We start from the raw sequence: 21,932 nt of genomic DNA, 5'->3' as shown, positions 1-21,932 counted from the left end.
TGAAAAGATAAGTATTTTATTAGTCAGGGTTGTCTAGAGTAATAGAACTAACTGATAGATTTATTACATTTGCTGACATGATGTGACCCAGGTAGTCTATCAATCATGGAAGAGGCCAAAAATCTGGTAGTTGCTCAGTCCATGATCATAGGTATCTCAATAGTCCCAACATGATGATAAAGCCTGGAAGAGTCTGGAAGAGTTGTTTTTCAATCTCAGTTGAGAACATTAACAAGATGGTTCTAATACCAGTGAAGGAACGTCACAGCTACAGAGAGATGATCTTTCCAGTGAGAATGGAAACAAACATACACAAAGCAAAGGTTTCCTCTTTAGATGTCTTTTTGTTTGGGATGCCCACATTTAGGGTAGGTCTTCCCCCTTCAAATAATCTCATTGGAAAGGTCCATCCAAGGCAATGCTTAGCCGCTTCCAATTTTAGTCAGCTCCAAGTTGACAAGCAACATCAGGCATCACATGCATTTAAATATACAATATAAAATATGCGTTTTGTTTGGTTAGTTTGTTTTTGTAAATTATCATGGAATCCTCGTCCTGTTGGTTCCAGGTCTGCCTCACTGATCACATCTTAGCATTTCCTCAGTGGTTCACATTAGCTAATCATTATTTTCAGTTTCTTGAGTAGATTTGTCCTTTCTTTTTCCCTTAGTGTTGACCTTAAATCAAATTTCCTGGTAATCTCAGCCTTCTATTTATATGAACCTGCTTTTGATGATATTTCTCAATTTTTTTTTTTTTTGTTTTTGTTTTTGGTTTTTTTTTTTTTTTCGAGACAGGGTTTCTCTGTGTAGCTTTGCGCCTTTCCTGGAACTCACTCGGTAGCCCAGGCTGGCCTTGAACTCACAGAGATCCACCTGGCTCTGCCTCCCGAGTGCTGGGATTAAAGGCGTGCGCCACCACCGCCCGGCTAGATATTTGTCAATTTTTAAGCCAGGACTGTTGACTTTTTTATTCTTTTCCATTTTGTTTCCAGAACTTCTGATTCATACACCCAAATAGATGTGGAAACTTCATTTGAATTTGTGAAAAATATTGCAATCTTAGCATTCCTACAATGAAATTAACTTCCCCCCAGAAAATATTCTACTCAACCCAACTTAGGCAAGACAATCCTATATTTCTGTATCTTTGTTTCCAAACCCCAAGTAATAAAATATTTCCTCTTTCTCATCTATCCATCCAACACCTTACTGGAGAATCAGATTTTACTTAGAAAATTTTGTAGATTCCACTAGATTGCCCTTTCTGTTAAATCTCTTATATCCTTAATACAATGCTTTTTTAATTAAACTAACGCAAGGTAATTATGAAGCATTTTTTTCTGTTCTGCATTTACCATTCCCCTTTCATCCTAATCTTAGAAAATAAAAGGTAAATTCTTTGGAGATATAAATCTATTTTTATAACATGACCATTATGAAAAATAACAACAGTAGGTTCCTCTACAGAGCCTGTGATCTTCCAGCCATCAACTTTTGACTAGGATTACATCAGACATGAAATCCTCTCCTATAGGGCAGGCCTCAAACCCAGTCAGAAACTAATGTGTTACCCTGTAGTGGTCATGCCATTACTGCAGCAGTGGGCACATCTTTTTTTTAATATTAGGTAGCTACTGCAATTTGCAGACTTACAGCACCGAGCAAGCCTATTACTGTATCTTATACTTACACTGCTAAAATAGAACCTTCAGTTACAATGAAAATCAACTAAGAGATGAAATTTAATGCAGGTTTGAGATTTATTTCTCTATGTCCTGTAGCCAAAGTGTACGATGTCTTTAGCAATGTGACCTTACAATGTATGGTAACCATGGGCAAAAGCAATAACCACTGGCTTGTTTATTTGTTTGTTTGTTGAAAACCTGGTACCTCCCTAAAAAATGACTTGGGATAAATTATCCCATGCCTTGCACTGTAGTTTTCATTTAATAACCTGTGCCTCTTGGAGAGTTATTACATTTGAACTATTTTATTTTTTTAATTATGTTTATAATTAGATTATTGACTAGTAGGATCCCATGAGGCATTTTTAAAAATCCTTAGTTTGATTAACATACTTACCACCCCTTCCTCTACTACATCCCACTCCATCTCTGCTTTATACTTTAACACCAAGGATTTCTTCCTCTTCTTAATAATAATGCTAAGTTTTTGCAAACTGTTTATGGAGAATAAAACAAAGTCATCAAAATGGCCTTTATAAGCCTGCAAGATCAGGATTACATTTCCTGGGACCAAGGCCTGGGAAATTCTAATACTAACTGAGGATGCTTTTGAACTGCTGTTTCTCTGCCCACACTCACTGTCCAATACTTAGTAGTTTCTGTCTTCAGGTTGTTTTTTTTTTTTTTTAATTTTAGCTTTTGACTTTTCATACCCCCACTCTTCTACTTCCTTGTTTTCTCCTAAGTCATGCTACCAAATAAGCTATGGCAAAATTTACTGGACTATTATATGTATTTTGTGGCTATATTTTTACTTACAAGATAAAGACCACAATAGATTAGAACACAGTTACTCTCACTTTTGTAAAACAAGTTAATATGCCTTACTTGGAATAGATAAACAGGAAAAAAATGTTAAATAATTTCTTTCTAAAGAATTTTATCTTTTAAATAGATAATATCTTTTTAGAATGATATGGCAATTGATGGGTTTTTCTTGATGCTTGTAAATATTGTCTATTTTTTCAGGTATTAAAAACTAAATTAACTTTCAATCACTTACTTGACTGAATTAAAATTTTCCCAAGGCCAATGTAACTAGTTTTGCTTTGTTTTGATTTGTTATGTTTTTTTTTTTTTTTTTTTTTTTTTTTTTTTTGAGACAGGATTTCTCTGGGTAGCTTTGAAGCCTGTCCTGGAACTCACTCTGTAAAACAGGATGGCTTGAACTCACAGAGATACACCTGCCTCTGCCTTTTGAGTACTGAGATTAAAGCTGCACATAGTTATTTACAGAACCAAGGCCAAGCACTCAAATCCCCATTAATACAATTTTATTAATAAGGATAATGTTTAAATTGTTAGTAGACACATGATGAAATAAGAAAGTGCTTTAAAGTAGGAGATAAGAGTACTGAGTTTGATAAATCAAAAGATATGAGAAATACTATTGTTATTGATAAAAGAGATGTTGATTTGTTAGAAAATATCTATCTGTCAAATAAAACATTTTCTCTAATTTTAGTAAATTTGAATTTGCTAGGCTTTTGGATCAGGAAATTACTTCTGGTTTGATAAAGTGTGTTCTGGCTCAAAATTTATTATTAAATTAAAGCAGTAACCTAAGGCAACAGTGTAATCTTCAGTCATGACTAGGGAAGCATACATTCTCACTTGGGTGACTGCCAACAGACCTCAGTGCTCCACTGGCTATGAGCCAAAGACCCCTTTCTTTCCACATGGGTTTCTCAGAGGGCAGCTTATGTGCCTGCAAAATCAGGTCTTTGGTTTTCTAAAGAATGAGCTGATCAGAAGATAGCAAGAGAGGAAGAAACCAAGATTTAACAGTTATAACACCAAATCTTTTTTATAACCAAATTCTTAATGTGACATACTGTCACTTTCCACTTTTTACTCAAGAACATCATCAATTCAAATCCCTCCTCTAGGTAAGGCTGTTTGATAAAGACACAGACAAGGTACAGGGATCATGATGGCCCTGTTAAAGATCATTATCTAACTGATACTATTTAATTATGCTTGATTCTAAGTGTGACGAAACATCACCGCAATGGTCCTCTACAAAACCTTATCTCAGTTTAGAATGTAATCAAAATGTTTTAAATTTCTGAGAGGGAAAAATAAAAGAGTCATAGAACAAAAAGCAAAATGTCACCTACAATTGTTCTGGGGTTTATTTTTTATTTTATTTTATTTATTTATTTATTTATTTATTTTGATTTTCGAGACAGGGTTTCTCTGTGTAGCTTTGCGCCTTTCCTGGGACTCACTTGGTAGCCCAGGCTGGCCTCAAACTCACAGAGATCCGCCTGCCTCTGCCTCCCGAGTGCTGGGAATAAAGGCGTGCGCCACCACCGCCCAGCTGTTCTGGGGTTTATAAGCTCCAATGGGAACTGTGTATTTTGTATATTTGGTACTATGTTGAGATTGTTTATTATGGGCCTAATCACAAATCATACACACACATACACACACACACACACACACACACACACACACACACATACACACAAGACTGCCACCACCACCTCCACTATCAACACTATTATTACCATCACCATCACACTGTTCATCATAAGAACTGAAGTAATTTACAGAGAATGTAGGAACACCCCAGGAAGACATGGCCATTGCTGCAGTCAAGGAAGGGAGTTCTCCAGGGCTCCTTCAACTTCTTCATTTGCTGTACTTTTTCTCCTAAAAAACAAAAAACTCATATGATCTTGGTATGTAACTATAGAAAATTAGAATAGAAATTTTTGAAAAATGACTGATAAAGAATCATAAAAAAAAATGTGTTTTGCTGGTGGTGGTGGTGCACGCCTTTAATACCAGCACTTGAGAGGCAGAGCCAGGCAGATTTCTGTGAATTTGAGGCCAGCCTGGTCTACAGCACAAAATCCAGGATAGGAACCAAAACTACATGGAGAAACCTTGTTTCACAAAAAAAAAAGAAGGAAAAGAAAAGAAAAAAGAAGCTGGGTGTAGTGGTACATACCTTTAACCCTACTCCTTGGGAGGCAGTGGGAAGCAGATCTCTGTAAATTTTGAGGCTAATCTGGTATACAAGAGCTAGTTTCAAGACATCCAAGGCTACATAAAGAAGCCCTGTCTCTAAAAGCAATCATACAACAACAACAAAAAAAAACCCAAAACAAACAAGAAATGTATTTAAAAATGATTTGCATATATATGATTTTAAGATTTATTAAAGATTAAATCAAATTTGCCTGCTAATTAATGAGATATATATATTTGTTTGTTTTGTTTTTTTCAGAAATATTTGAACATTGATTGAACACATATTACTGAAGGACATGGAGTTTCTTCAGCATCTACAGTGTGAAATTTTTGTTCATAATAAGCAATTCTGAGACAAATTGACACACATTAGTAGTATTAAATGGCAACTAATATATTCAGGGTCATTGCAGATACTTTTGGAAATCCTGCATTATTCATAAGCTAATATTCACTTAATATTTTATATAAAAGTTTAAATCAGAAAATCAAACAAAATATTTAAAATCTAACAATAATACCACACAATCCACAGATATATTAATTTGATTCATGATGGATAATTTTGGTAGCAAATTATTTAACTTTCTTGATGGAATTAAACCATTATGTTTCTACATGCACAGAAACTAGTTAATGTTTAATATAACAAAACAAAACAAGAACAACAAAAAATCATCACCAACAGCAATGAAACAACGAGCCAAGAGTCTGCAGGTGTTATGTGATGTGATATCATCACACTGCAAAGTTGGTGTTTTGTGTGTTCGGGACAAAAGGCAACCATGAAGGCCGATGATCCAGGCAAGCCCTACCAGGAATCCTGTAGATTCATTATGAATTAATTTCAAATTTCCTTACTGTTTTATGTTTTGACACCTTGAGATTATTTAAGGATCGTCTTAAATTATTTTATGTGGCTTTTGTTAAGAACATCACAAATAGGGCAATAAGTTAGAACCTAACCTACAGGAAGGTATTTGAGCCATGGCAAATGCCTTCATTTGGATCTCCATAACCTCACACACTATTACACTAGACTTAAAATAGAATTTTGGAAATGATTTCAGCCTAATCTGGTGGACAGATTTCAATAAAACTCATCATAATGCCATTAAGTGCTGTATCCTGTTGATATTTAGACAAAGAATTAAACTGATGTTTTAGATATCTCATCTTTCAGAAGCCAATGCTTAAGAATAAAGAACAATGGCTGTTTATTCTATGTTTAGGGATTTAACATATGTAGATTTTTAATTAACAATGTATATTTTTTGTTTTAATTAAAACACAGTTATATCACTTCTCCTTTCTCTTTCCTTCCTCCAACCCCTTCCTATACCTACTCCTTTGAACTTCTTACATGACCCCACACTGACTTCTTAGTAATTCATGAATTTGTAATATGATTGCAATATGAATCTTTAAAATGGCTACAGTTAATTACAAACAGATACTTTTCTAACCCATTTATTAAATTGTATGAAATGTGACTTCTACCCATATATTTCATGTTTTCAATGAACTGTACAAAGAGACAAATAATGGTTTATTTGAAATATTACTGTATTCAATCTGATTAGGGGGTAGGCCAGTTCAGGCACCACTATTGCTAGTAGTCTAATCTGGGGTCGTCCTTGTGGATTCCTGGGAATTTCCCTGGTACCCGGTTTCATAGAACCTTCATCCAGTAACTGAGAGAAGCAGATGTGGAGATCCACAGCGGAGCACCAGGCCAAGCTCCAGGAGTCCAGCTGAAGAGAAGGAAGAGAGATTATATGAGCAAGGGGGCTCAAGATCATGATCGGGAAATCTGCAGAGAAAACTGAACTCATGGGAACTCACGAACTTTAGACCGACAGTTGTGGAACCTGCATGGGATCGAACTAGGCCCTCTGCATACAAGAGACAGTTGTGTAGCTTGGTCTGTTTGAGGGGTCCCTAGCAGTGGGATCAGGATCTATCCATGGTGCAAGAGCTGGATTTCTGGAGCCCATTCCCTATGGTGGGACTCCTGGTTCACCCTTGATGCAGAGGGGAAGGACTTAGTCCTGCCCTAACTGAATGTACCAGGCTTTTGTTGATTACCCATGGGAGGTCTTACCCTCTTGGAGGAGGGAATTGGGAGGTTTGGTGGGGGGGGGAGCAGGGAGGAGGCTGAGGGGGGGCAGGATGAAGGATGAAAGGGAGATCTGTGATTAGTATGTAAATTGAATAAATTTTAAATAAAAATTTCTTAAAATGTAAAACATGAAATAATTATTATCTGTGTAGTATAGAGGTAGATTTCATATCCAATGTGTTCTAAAAAATGCCAGAAGCTTGAAGATATTAAACAATTTGCTTATGAACAAAAGAATGATGAGAAATATAGAATCTGACTTTGGGGAATTAAAATTTTACAACTTTGCTCTCTGGATCTCCCAGGTCCACAGGTTTGATGACCACTCAGTTTCTGATGACTCAGTTTCATATCATAAACATAAGATTTGGGTGTTTTGTTTTTTTGGTTTTTTGAGACAAGGTTTTCCTGTGTCCTGGAACTTGCTTTGTAGACCAGCTGGCCTCGAACTTGTAGAAATCCTACTGCTTTTGCCTTCTGAGTGCTAGAATTACAGGCATGTACCATCACCAACAAGATTTGTTTTTTTATTTATCTTTTTCTAATATAATAATCATAATATCTCAATGATAATGTCATTGTGACTTTGGGAGATATTTTACATAGTTTCATTTCAATATGAGATATGTAATAGAGAAGTTCCAATGCCATTAATTGTGCAGAATTTTTCTTTGTTTCACTAATACTATTAAATTCTGGATATTCTATTCTCTTTTATGATGATGATGATGATGATGATGATGTTGAAATTTTCTATTCACTTTACATACCAACCAGAGATTTCCCCCGTTCCCTCTTCTTACTCCCCAGCCTTCCCATCCCCAACCTACCCTCCATCTCCACATTTCCCAAGACAAGGTCTCCCTAAGTCAGCAGAGCCTGGCACACTCAGCTGAGGCAGGTCCACGCCCCTCCCCCCTGCACTAAGGCTGTACAAGGTGTCACACCTTAGGCACTGGGCTCCAAAAAGCCCACCCATGCACCAAGGATGGATCCTGATGCCTCTGCCTGGAGTTCCCCAAAACAGTTCAAGCTAAACAACCGTCTCCCATATGCAGAGGGCCTAGTTCAATTCTATGGGGGCTCCACAGCTATTAGTCCACAGTTCATGGGTTTCCACTAGTGTGACTGGTCATCTCTGCATGTTTTCCCATCATGATCTCAATGTCCCTTGCTTATAGAATCCCTTCACTCTCATCAACTGGATTCCCATAGCTCAGCCTGGAGCCCGGCTGTGGATCTCGGCACCTGCTTCCATCAGTCACTAGATGAAGGCTCTATGATGACAGTTAGGGTATTCACTAGTCCAGCCACCAGAGTAGACCAGTCCAGTCACCCTCTTGACCATTGCCAGTAGTCAAATATGGGACATCCCTGTGGATTCCTGGGAACTTCCCTGCACCCTGCCTCTTCCTATCCCCATGATGTCTTCATTTATCACAGTTTCTCTTTGCTCTCTCACTCTGTCCCTGTTCAAGCTCAACCCTCCCATTTCCTTATGTTCTCATCCCTCATTCTTTGCCTTCCATTACCCCCACCCACCCAGTTTGCTCATGTATACTTCATCTATTTCTCCTTCACTGGACTAACTATGTGTCTCCCTTAGGGTCCTCCTTGTTAGCTAGCTTCTCTGAAGCTGTGGTTTGTAGTCTGGTTATCCTTTGCCTTACATCTAGTATCCACTTATGAGTGAGTACATACCATGTTTGTCCTTCTGAGTCTGGGTTACCTTACCCAGAATGACATTTTCTAATTCCAGCCATTTGCCTGCAAATTTCATGGTATCATTTCATGATATCACTGCTGTGTAGTACTCCATGTGTATATGTGGCACATTTTCTTTATCCATTCTTTGGTTGAGGGGCATCTAGGCTGTTTCCAGGTTCTGGCTATTATGAATAATGCTGCAATAAACATAGTTGAACATGTTTCTTTCTGGTAAGATTGAGTGTTCCTTGGGTATATGCCCAAGAATGGTATAGCTGGGTCTTGAAGTAATTGACTGTTTTGGTAAAGAAGTATTAGAAAAATATTCCTTGTCCTGAAAACACTGGAATCTCCCCAAACTATTGTAGAAATAAAATTGAAAAGAAAATATAAAACAGTGTGTAATTATTTTTAGCATCATCCTCACCAGTTATGAAATATTGGAAATACAAAGAATTGGTAGATATAAGAAATGAGAATCATGGTCCAACACCAATAATAAGACAAGGGCAAGGCAGAAAGAGCAGGTTAATTCAGAGTCACACCATTAATGAGATGTCTGAATAACCTATCCAAAATATTTGAAGGGCTGAAAAATAACTCAGGTAGAAGAATGCTTGTTTATCATTCTCAAAAACCTGGATTTGGTCACTGGAACCACTTCAATTTATCAAGGATACCTTTTTTTTTTTAATTTCAGTATTCTGGAGGCTTAGGCAGGAAGATCAGAAATTCCAAGGCACATTTAGCTACATATAGAATTCAGAGCCAAACTCAGGCACAAGATATTCAGTTACAAGGAATAAAGAAACATGGAGGCAAGGAGAGAATGAAAAAAGGAAAATAGGAGTGGGGGAGAAGAAGGTAATGGAGGGAAGCAAGGAAATATTTAGAGAGCCACATTTCAAGATTCCAATACATTTCTTTGCAGAAATCAATCATAAAGATTCACTAACATGCAATCCATGCTAAATACAGTGTGGACTTTGAAGTTATGTGGTCAAATATTCTTCATCTGAGAAAATATTGAAAAAATATTCATTGAGTGAAAATATTTGGAAGATAGAAATGGCCCCACTCCAAGGCATGCATGTTTTCTCTTTTAGCATAGAAGCCTTAGAACATTTTTAATATAAAATAAAAATGTGACAAGAAAGAACATATTTCTAATATTAGATCTTAAAAGACAATATTGATCAAGAAGCAATTGGTATATATAATCATTCTATGTTACACAGCTTCTTTATAGTTAATTGAATAAATTGATATACAATATGTGGTCACAATAAAGTTTAAGACATTATTATTAAATAATTAATGAAGGTATTAGATGAAAATACTTTAATAACTTTTTAAAATTGAGTAGAAAGTATTGTGTCTTAATGCATTCTTAGTGTGTATTTGGAAATCTAATCTCATGTTTGCAGTATATCAGAACAGTATGACATGTGATTTCCTGAATTCTAAAACGTCTACAAGAAAATGCTTTGTTATTTGGCTCTGTCTATTAAAAATGACATTAGCAATGTGTAAATATAGTCACTTAAATCGATTTGTTTCTGTTCCTGCCCTTCCTAGTGCAAAACTTAAAATCACTTTGACTTTTTAAAAATTTTTATATTCAGTTTTGCAGAATTGTCTAAGTTAATGAGTCATTTTTATGATAAAACTCTGAGAGAAACATGAAAATGATGTATAAATTGCAAACTTCGGAGAGAGTTGGTAACATAAAAATAACTTAATGCTTCTTCTAATAATAAATAATTCTCTCAACTGCTGAGTTTTCAGTTCAATACCTTCTCAGGAAGGTGTCAAAATGAAGCATTAAAAGTTCCTGGGTTGCATCAGAAGGTTATGAATGGAGAGGCACTCTCTAGAGAAAGAGACTCAGAGAATCAATAAAGCGCCACAGGATGCCTCTACAGAGAGCAGAGCAGAATTAGTATTATGAGACCTTATGACAGATTAGACGCTTTAACACAGTTTTTCATTTAGTTCTCACAACAAAACGAAATGGAATTTTCTTCAATGTAAAAGTGAGATAACTTAAAATTCAGCACTCCTCAAAGAAGTTTCTTCCTGAAGTAGATGACAACTAACACAAAGACCTGTAACTGGACAGTGCCCAGAGATTGGAAGATTTGGAGCACTCAGGCCCAAATGTGCTATCATTCTCCACTCTCCACTCCACCCAAGCCCCAGGGATATATTTACGCTCAGAGGCTAAAGATAGTAAATCCAGAGTGGCAGATGACTCCAGATGATTCTAAGGAAGCAGTATCTTCCAGACACAACAGGACTCATGTCATGGACACTGTCACAGCATGCACAAGACATGACCAAGTCCAAGCTAGACAAAAATCTCAGCATAGAGAAGGGTAAGTGGATTCAAAAATCATACCCTTACCAAGAAGCTGTTTTCAGCTGGTGCCTGCTATGAAAAATATAGTAAGTTTTCTCCAATGGGTTGATACTTGGTATATAAACCAAACTAAGAGGCAGTTATCATGCTCAGAAGCTGGCCAACACAAAATGGACTCCATGTTTTTGTTGCTTTGGGGGTGGAGACAGGTCTTATTGTTTGTTTTTTTGTTTTGATCTTCATTGTGTGTGTGTGTTTCTTTTTGTTTTTTTTTAAGAATTTTTTAAATAATTTTACATGCCAACCACAAATCTCCCTCTCATTCATTCTCTCATTCCCCTCCCCCCAAATTTCCCCCCAACCCCCTCCATCCCCTCCTCCAAAAGTATAAGGCCTCCCATGGGGAGTCTGCAAAGCCTGGTACATTCAGTTAAAGAAGGATCAAGCCCCTCTCCCCTGCATCAAGGGTGAGCTTAGGGAATGAGCTCCAGAAAGCCAGCTCATGCACCAGGGATAGATCCTGATCCCACTGCCAGGAGTCCCTCAAAAAGACCAAGCTACACAACTTGGTCATACACCCATATACAGAGGGCCTAGTTGGTCCCATGAAGGATCCATAGTTGTTGGTCTAAAGTTCGCAAGTGCTTATGAGCCTGGTTCGGTTGTCTCTGTAGGTTTCCCCATCAAGATCTTGACCCCCCTTGCTCTATAATCTCTTTCCTCTCTTTGACTAGACTCTCGGATCTCAGTCTGGTGCTTGGCTGTGGATCTCTGTATCTGCTTCTCTCAGTTACTGGATGAAGGCTCTATGATGACAGTTAGGATATTCACCAATCTGATTACTGGGGTAGACTAGTTCAGGCACCCTTTCCACTATTGCTATTAGTCTAAGCTGAGGTTGTTCTTGTGTATTTCTGGGAATACCCCAGCACCAAATTTCTCCCTCTATCAAGTTATCTCCTTCATCGCTCTCCCACTCCATCCCTCCCCCAGCTCAACTTTCCATTTCCCTCATCTTCTAGTCCTGCATCCCTCCCTTCTATTGTCCCTCCTCACCTCCAGTTTATTCCTGAGATCTCATCTATTTCTCCCAAGAGGGATGCATGGGTTGCCCTGGGAAGGGGAAATAGATGTGCTTCTTTTTGAAAGAAAGAACATGAGGTTGAGTTGGGTAGGGAGGCAACAAGGGTATAGGAAGAGTTGGAGAGGGGAAAGAATATGATCAAAATATATTCAATGAAATAAAGTTGACTGAAAAAAATCCAAAATAAATTGAAGGATAAAGTAATTATAATGGGCAAGATCAAGGTTAAATCCAGTCAGTTCTGACCAGTGCTCAAGTCAGGGCTTATAGAGCAACAATATCAACTCCCTCAAGCTTGTTGGAAAGGTACATTGGAGCCCATCTCCAGTCCACAGAGAGGATGTTACAGCAGTCGTCATCAGATGTGTGTTATTCACATTAGTTGTAATTGGTATATTTTATATATCTGTGTATCTAATATTTGTTAAAACCATTTGAAGAAAAAGTTGAAGCCCATTTAATATCTAGTTGTTGAGAATTTGTAATTGCAATGGCCATTTGTTGCCTGGAAGATGGCATTCCTCAGCCCTTTTCCTCTGGTTCTGACTCTTGTCATCTTTACATTGGTTTTTTCACTATCCAGGCCATGAAGAGGAAGTTGTAAACATCTTCTTTAGTGATGAGCACTCAGCAGCACGTATTCTCAGTATGTTTTACAGTCATTACTTCTCCATTTCCATTGCAATTCACTAGAAAGTGAGGCTTCTTTGATCAGGATTAAGAGATTGTCCCTCTATATAAACACATCCAAGTATAAAAGTTGGCTCAATACTTTGTTCATACTCTAAAAGACACAAATAAGCACACACTTTACATACTTTTTTCACTCTGGGATTTTTAGGAAGTTTAATAATACCAAGTACAGAATATATATTATGGAGTAGACCACTAGATTCCTCACTACTGAAGTATTTTGTTATTATTATTATTAAGGAAAAGGGGGAAATCGTTACCCTAAGTTGTGTGCCTGCCCAGTGACCCCACTAGCCTTCAACTGGCAGTATCATTTGGAACCTAAGGTCACATAGTTTACACAGGGTCACAAAGAAGGCCTAGATTAAACTAAATGAATTTTCCACATCTATCATTACTTTAGTTCACAAGTTCACAGTGCTTGTGGGTAGATAATACTGTTTATAGCATTTCCCCTCTAGCAGCCCATCTAGCTCCCTGCCCTTTATACTATGAAAGCTAGCCAATGGGATGGAACTTCCCTAGTCAGTGCAACTTTATGTTTCTTTGTCCTGTGACAAAAGTGTATGCTTGGTGTCTTCAGCAACAGGGGCTTACTGTCAAGTTCCAGTGGGTAATTGTAGTAATAAGATATAATGGACGAGATCTACATGAACAACCTGGTCATGAGTTGGAACAATGAAGGGCGACGGTCGAGGGAAAGAGAGTGGGAGATCCTAGCTGGATCAAGAAAAGAGAGGGAGAACAAGGAATAGGAAACCATGGTAAATGAAGACCACATGAGATGGTGAGAAGGGGAGGAAGCAGAGAACTAGGGAGGCCCACGGAGATCCACAAAGATAGCCCTGCAAAAGAATGCTGGCAATGGTCGCAAGACGGCAGGAACTGACCTACTCTGGTGATGGGATGGCCAGACACCCTGATAGTTGTCCATAAACCCCATCCAAGGACTGAGGAATCTGAAAGCAGACATCCACGGCTGGGCCCCTGGTGGAGCACTGGGAGTCTAATTAATGAGAAAGAGAAGGGTTTATATGAGCGAGAATTGTTGAAGCCAAGGTTGGATAAAGCACCGGGACAAATAACCAAATGAATGGAAGCACAGGATCTATGAACCAAAGGCTGAGGGGCCCCCAACTGGATCAGGCCCCCTGAATGCGTGAGACAGTCATTTGACTTGATCTGTTTGGGATGCAGCTGTGCATTGGTGCCGGGTCCTGGGCTCGTTGCATGAGTTGGCTGTTTGAATCCTGGGACGTATGCAGGGACACTTGGCTCAGCCTGGGAGGGGGGGGGAATGGACCTGCCTGGACTGAGTCTACCAGGTCGACCCCGGTCCTTGGGGGAGACCTTGATCTGGAGGAGGTGGGAATGGGAGGTGGGCTGGGGGGAGGGGGGGCGAGAGGGGGAGAACAGGGGAATCTGTGGCTATTATGTTGAACTGAATGGTGTTGTAAAATAAAAAATAAAATAAAATAAAAAAAAGATATGTCTATGGGTGCAGGATGACATGGGTGTCATGGAGTAAGTGCTTTTTTTTTTTTTCTGATTTTTATCCAAGATTCACTCCATAGGTATCTAATGTTAATTTTTCCAGAACATGTGGCTGGGTAGCTCACAGGTACCAGGAATATATATCACACACACACACACACACACACACATACACACACACACACACACAACAACAACAACAAAATACACACACACACAAAAAAAGAAACTTTTTTGATGAAGTATGAGAGCAGAGCTACAATAATTTATCAGTAGAGATATGAATGTTTAGAGGACAGTTTGGTACTATGTCCATTAATGTGTGTGTGTTGTGTATAAACATTGGTATGAATAATTATAACAATTTTCATAATAATAATTAATTAACCAAATAATTTCAATATCTAACAATTTAAATTTAATAACAAAATGTTATATTGGGAAAATACAAGTGAAAGCAGACAACCATAAGTGACGAATTACGTCATATAAAGTTAATCTGCTAAAACAAGCTGCATGTTCCTAACATGTCCTACCATGTAAAATCTCAAAATATTTGGTAAAAGTTATAGTCTCCATATAAAATTTTCTTAAGAAATTTTGGTGATTTACAGAGTCCTACTGAAATTGAAGAAATACTAATGACTCTTTTGATCACATAGTTTCTAAAAGATATTTAAATATTCAATGAAAGTCTTAAAAATAGATACATCTTTCTCCAATCCTATATCAAGAAAACCATTTTGAAAGAGTTATTACATATCAAAATATGACTAATGAAAAATTATCTTTGGTAATTTACAAATGTAAAGAAATACAAAACAAATCAACTATTTTGTAATATCAAAACAACTATTTGGTAATTTAGATAAATCTAAAAAGTAAAATATATAAATATATTTCTAATAACATTCATGATATAAAAAGCTGATAAATACAACACTAAGGGAAATTAGGCGCCCAAGGGGAAAAAAAAACTAGTGTAATTTTACTGTATTTTTACATATATATGCATACAAATATATATATAGGTTACACATATTTGTGAATGTAGAGGTATATATGGGACCAAAAGTAAATAAAACAATATTTTCTCATTAACAGTTGCATATGATTGGCTGCATAAATATCAGATTTTTAAAAACTTGTATTTTTCAATGTTAATGACTAAGCTAAATCCAAAGTTACACAGTGCTCAAAGACTGCATATAGAGTGTATTATTATATACAGAATAATCTATTCATCAAAACTCTTATTTGTCAAGCCAGAAAGCTTATATTAATTATACAAACAATTGGGGCTTTTGTTTTGATTTTATTTGTTTGATTTTTAATTTAAGATAGATTTTTAAGCCTACTCAGATGTGATTTCATTTAGGAAATAATTTAAAAATGACTTATATCTACATATTAAATCTAGGCTTTAAAAATATAATCAGAGAGTAATAAGGAGATATTTGCTGCTGTCAACAAATTGTGTTAGTTACGTACTAATGTTTTCCTTTGTGACATGAAATCATGACTTGAAGATCAAGCATTTATTTACAACAATTCAATTTAACTTTTTCTCACATAAAGCTACAGACTTTTTTGATGTGTTTATACTTCTCTATTTGCCCCTTCTCTTTCAAAGAACATTTGAAATATTATACTTGTTTGAATGAGAGTTCAATTATTTTTCAGTAATTAAAACATGTTCCTCTGTATTTTATACTTTTTTTCTGAGGATCTCTGGCTTCATACCTCTGAAGATGAAAATGAATTAATTACCTGCGTGTAGAAACAAACACACCAGAATGAGTACTTGTTTTATAAATGTCCTTTTTGAGATTATAACAAAATTATAACATTTACCCCTTCACATTCCTCCCTCCAGACTCTCCCATACACCACCTTGCTCTCTTTCAAATTCATATCTTCTTTTTTAATATATTGTTACTGCTATAACTTTAAAGAATCGTAATAGTAGTAGATGATTCAATTGAAAAAGAGTCATATGAATAAACTGCCAGTTCATTGCAAATCCTGTTATCACAGACTAGGTTCTATGTGCTACAGGAAATCCCTTTAGATCTAAGTAGCAGTTATATAAATTGTATGTTCAAAAGACTTTCTGAGAAATCATAGTTAATACCTAGGACTCCCAAAGACCAAATGATTCCCTAGACTCCTCCCACAGTATAAAGCTGAGTTGTCTTCTCTGAAAAAAAAAAAAGTGTTTTCCTTGAAAAACTAAGGAACAGACATCTCTAACTTTGATTAAGTTGCTGTCAAATTCACAACTTTTTTTTCTTCTTATCCCATGATCTTACAAGGTAAAGATAAGTGAAGGAAAATATTTATACTCAGGCTCTTGTCTTGAAATCCTTGAAATAAGATGGCCTGGCATGAAAATACGGATGAAAAGATATTGAGAATTCATAGACCAAATTCTGGCTATGCACTGGGAGTGTGTGACCTGGCTGGCAATGCAGAAATATAAGATAGAAGGATGAAAAATTGCTCCACAGATAAATCAGGGTCTTGAGCTTTAAAACCAAGTGTGATAAAGTCTGTGGAATATTGCATTGGGTGGCTCCTCCTCCTGAGCTCTATTGAAAGGGATATTAATCCCTCAAAAAGAACATTGCCAACACTTCAAAAATCCAATTTGTGAACAATGTTCAAGTGTCTGAGAATGCACATTTATAATCTTAACAACCTAGTCACGCTGAAGTTAGAGAAAATTGTCATTCATTTTCAACTATCAGAGGGTGTCATACCTTGAAAAGAAAATTAACATTAGAAAGAAAGGACTTTTTCTAAAAAATTGAAGAGAAAAATGACAAAGGATATAGGTCCTCTGTTCCATAGACAATAATGTTTAGCTTGCTGGTACTGAGGCAAAGTACATCTTAATCTTTTTGTTGAAGGTTGCACTAATGCCTTTTTTGTGATCTTTATTAAACACATAAGAATGTAACAGGTTCTGCTGACTCCCCATGGGAGGCCTTACCTTCTAATAGGAGGGAATGGGAGGTGGGTGTGTGGGTGGGGGAAGGCTGGAGGGGTGGGAGGAGGGCAGAGGGGTATCTGTGATTGGTATGTAAAATGAACAATAACATTTCTTAATTTAAAAAAAAAAGAATATTGTGGTGGCATGCTTCCACGAGGATTCATGTGGCAGGTAAAAAGCCTAAAAAAAAATACATCTGAGTATAAGTCAAAATTAAAGGGTGGACCATATATATTTGAATCCATTTATCAAAATATAAACTTAAATGCATGATAAAATCAGAAATAGCTTTATAGATTATCATTAATAACACTACGTTTTTCTACATCTGTAATTGCTAATAGCAGTTGCCATAGTGACCTGAAGAACAATGGGACAAATAAATTGGTAGCAGTCTAATTAACACACGATATGTGCTTCTTAAACACTGCTTATACTGCTACTACTGCTATAATCACCACCAGTTATTCCACAATTACCAATAACAAATTGGCGATAATAAGTTCTGTCATTATTGACTCTGTTTTTGTATATCCATTAGCACTTCTTTTTTGTTTGGTCAATAACATATACACAAAAAACTAAATAAGAATATTTTAAATTATTCCCTCATATTTGGTACAGTAAGAAAGGTAAAAACAAATCAAAGCCAAAAACTCTCAACACATGCTATGAAAGTTTAAAGAGCTATTTCTTTAATCGTTGCTTATCATAATGAAACTTGTAAAGGAAGTCCCCTATAATATGTCTTTCTGAAGCCAGTAGTGGTAGATAGAGTCAGAATCAATAACAATGAATTGACAGCTTATTGGAATAGAACATAGTAAAGCTAGATATACCATATTTTGTTGTAAGTTCCAAGACCACGCCCCTGTTGTTATTTTCCTTGCCTTTCCTGGTTGTGCAATGTAAGCACTCACTCTGCTTAAGGCACTTGGACACATGTGCTGAAAACAGCCTGTCAGCTGGCAACGGGAATCGCACAGTACATCAAAGAATCCATGTGATGCTTTTAAAATACCTTGAAGTTCATTTAAGCAGAAACTGGAAGAATTAATTAAGTTTGAAGAATAAAATGACGACTATTACTTCGAAGGAATTGGACAAAGGAACTAAACAACCAAGATGCATCTCTATTCTCTTCAAGTTTTTTTTTTTTTTTCCTTTTTCCCTCCATTGTCTGTCTTGGTGTTTAGATGCTATGATGCACCCCTCTCACTACACTCATGGCTGTGGATGGGCACCCCACAGTTCCTGAGTTTACAATTTGTAATTCCAGCTATGTGTGGAGGGTCCCAGAGTGTCTATGAATCTCAATCCAGAATTCTCTGGAGACACAACAGGATTGGCCCAGCAGGAGACAGCAGCCTGTCTCTCCCTGATTAATTGTGACCATAGTGACAGTGTCACATAGTACAACTGCACTTAATCCCTGGAGGGATAAAAGGTCATTTTGAAATGGAAAAAGTATTCTAAAGTGTACCTATGTCATCTCGTGTTATGTTTGAGGCTGACTACCCAGTGGGGTTGGCCAGCCACTTTCCAGAAACCGTGCCCATGTCAAATTATTTCCAATGTAAGACTCTCTTTAGAATGTGCCCTATGACCAAACCCACCTTCCCTCCACTGACAGGTAACTGCTTAGATATTTTTTTACTTCTCCATGCAATGTTATATAAAATAAAGGAAAATTGGAAAAGGAAAATAAAATTTCAGGCTGTACTTTGTACATTGCTATTTGCTAAAGATGCTTTATAGATGCTCATGAACAAAGTCATGTATCTTTCACAAATAAGGATTTGGTTACATTTGAAACATACCCCCCAGTTAAATTAAATTAAAGTGATCTAATTATCCTCTAGAGTTGACTCAGCAAGAAATATGAAGTTTTGCTGGGGCTAATTTCAGTCTATAAATTACACAGACCAATAAAGCAACAGAAGCTGCAAAAGTCATCTAACTCATAGATGGGTAGGCAAAATATTGTTCTCATTTGTTCAATAGAGACAGAGACAATCAGAGTTAGGATAAGTGGAGATTCCATCTACAATCACTAGCTACAATCAGCACCTTTGTAACATTGGATATCTTTTAAACACTGTCTGCCCTTTCTTTAATTCTATACCCTCACTTCTAACTAGCTTGATCTCCTCAGTTATGAAGAAACTGGTTTGAATTGGGTAAGCAAATAAGTTACTTGGATCATGACTTGCATATACATGCCCCTTTCTAAGAGTTTAAAATCAGAGCAACTAAGCAAGGTAACTTTCAAGTTTGTATTAACATATGAAAGCCTGAGAAGATTTATTCGTTCAAGTCGTTTTAGTCTGAAGTTTAAGTACAAGATTTGACTTCTAATTATACTAATACATAAGAACCAAGGATAATGCTTTGGGCTTTAATATATAATAATGGTATTTTTTTTTTCAAAATGCATAGTATCTGACGACACCGTACTAAGCTGACAACTGCTAAACAGGATTATTCTCTTGAGAATAATCAACATTTCTAAAGAATAAGCTAAGAAAGAGGATGGTATGCTCTTACAAAAATAAAAGAAATACTCAGATGTGAGAGCTCAGTTTGTTTCAGCTCTCCATTGTCATTTATGCATAATCACCCTCTCAACTTGACAGATCTTACTCATAACTTAATTTTAACCAATCCAACACTCCATTCCCACCCCACCCCCATTGCAGCAGTCTCCAAAATCCCAAGTCTTCGGTCATTAATTAACAAAGATTTATTAATCTATACTTCATACTTTTTAACAGAACCTATGTTATTATCCCAACAAATTAACATCTCTGAGAACGATCGTTCCAAAATCTCTTCATAAATCTATCTACTAATTATCACCAACTTCATGGTGAAACTAATCACTGTGAGCCACATTAGAACTCTGTTCTATGGCTGCAAGACAAATAGGCAGAAGAAAATTTCTACAGAAAAAAAAATCTGAATTTTTTTCCATATTTTAAGATTTCCAGGGTCATAAAGGACTTTTATATTTCCCAGAGAGATTGTGGTTCTCTAGTGGGTATGCTATCTAAACCTCTGGCCTTCTCATCTTTCTTCGTACTCAGAATATTACTTTTCCCCTGCTTCACTGATAAAAATAGAAGTTTCTATCAGATGCATGCTGTCACCTTTCTCTCTACAAGAAACAAAAGTATTTATAAGCTCTCTTCTTTTTCCTAAAGCTATACTATAGGGGCATCATTTATTTTTTAAAGTTTTGGCCTTACCTCAGCTATAGTCAAACATTCTTTGGCATTCTTAATCTTTATTTGGTAGTTATTATTTGTTCCTTAGAGGGAATTCTTTCTCATCTGGTCATTCCCATTTAAACTGAAACATGCTTCTGTTATTGCTTCCTATGGTTACTTCACATCCCTGTGCATGCCATTGCTTCTAATATGCTTCCCAAGAATCTGGTCTAATCAGCAGGCAGAATGTCTTGGCCAATTATAAGACTATGTTCCCCAAATCACTCATTCATGAAAAAATATTAATGTCTCAAAAAAAAAAAGTCCTACCTTCCCTCCCAGGAGCATCAAATCCTTCAAAACCCCTGCGTCAATTTCTTTTCTTCATGGCAAAGTTTTCAAAGAGAAATCATGGTGATTGTTTGACTGTATTTCATGGTGAATTTGTCTAGTTTCTCTGAAAAAAAAATCTGTTCTTTTCAATCATAGATCTGGGCATAGTAAAATTAAATCTCACACAAATACAATTTTGTTTTTCCATTCTTGGTGTTTGACATGTGGCTATTTGATAATTTTGAAATATCTTCCTTGTTCAATTTCTTCTCCTTTGAAACTTTTGAAAACTACTTTGCCCCCTATTTCCAGTTTTTTTCTTATGTATCATGTATTCACCTTAAAGCCCAAAGTTTATTACAATTATTTCACTGTAGATAGAATTTAGGATTGATAAAATTTCCATACAAATTTCCAGCAGTAGAGTGAAACACTCTCAATCTATCAATCAAGTCAAGCTCAATCTGATATATATAATATACATATATCTCCATGGCTTAAAGTGTGCGTTTATTTTTACTAAATATGATTTGGTGTCTTCAAGGAACAAGAACTAGTCAAAAGTCACTGAAGATGGAACTTGGAAGGGCAGTTACATTTTAAGCAATGCCTATCACTATTTTAAAAATAAAATCATCTCAAAACTAGCAAACATAATTCCCTCATTCAATTCAATGCCCAGAACTATTTACAGTTCCAAGTTACATTCTACAACAAAGGGTCTAAAATGGGCATGAAATCTACAATTGTTTTGCAATGAATAACTAAACATTGTCACCTGAATTAAAGTCCTTTTGCCCTTCATAATATAGCAATGGAAAAAGCAACTTCTGGAGGGACCATTCTAAAGCCACAGCAATGTGCAAGGGGCATCCCAAAGTCCAGAATACACAAAGGCACTTCCCTAAAGGGTCTAGGATCATATTTCATGTAGTATTAAATCCTGTGAATATATGTGTGGGGGAGGTTGTGGTTATGAGGTTATAACAGATTGTTTAAAACAAGACGCTTCTGTAAAAGGTCTTGATTAGTAAGTGCCAGGAAAGAAAGGGAAACTAAAGCCATTCCAGATAAGCTGAACAGAAGGGACGGAAGACACAGGGTAAGGAGCCTTCATTTTCTCAACTCTATTAATCTTAGTTGTGCAAAAGACTGGCAGAAACATGTTTCCTGGCTCTGGATACTATCACATTATTCCATGACA

The sequence above is a fragment of the Peromyscus leucopus genome, chromosome 10 (assembly GCF_004664715.2).
Source record: "Peromyscus leucopus breed LL Stock chromosome 10, UCI_PerLeu_2.1, whole genome shotgun sequence".
Taxonomy (NCBI): Eukaryota; Metazoa; Chordata; class Mammalia; order Rodentia; family Cricetidae; genus Peromyscus; species Peromyscus leucopus.
The sequence above is the reverse complement of the archived record's forward strand: the minus strand, read 5'-3'. Positions refer to the sequence as shown.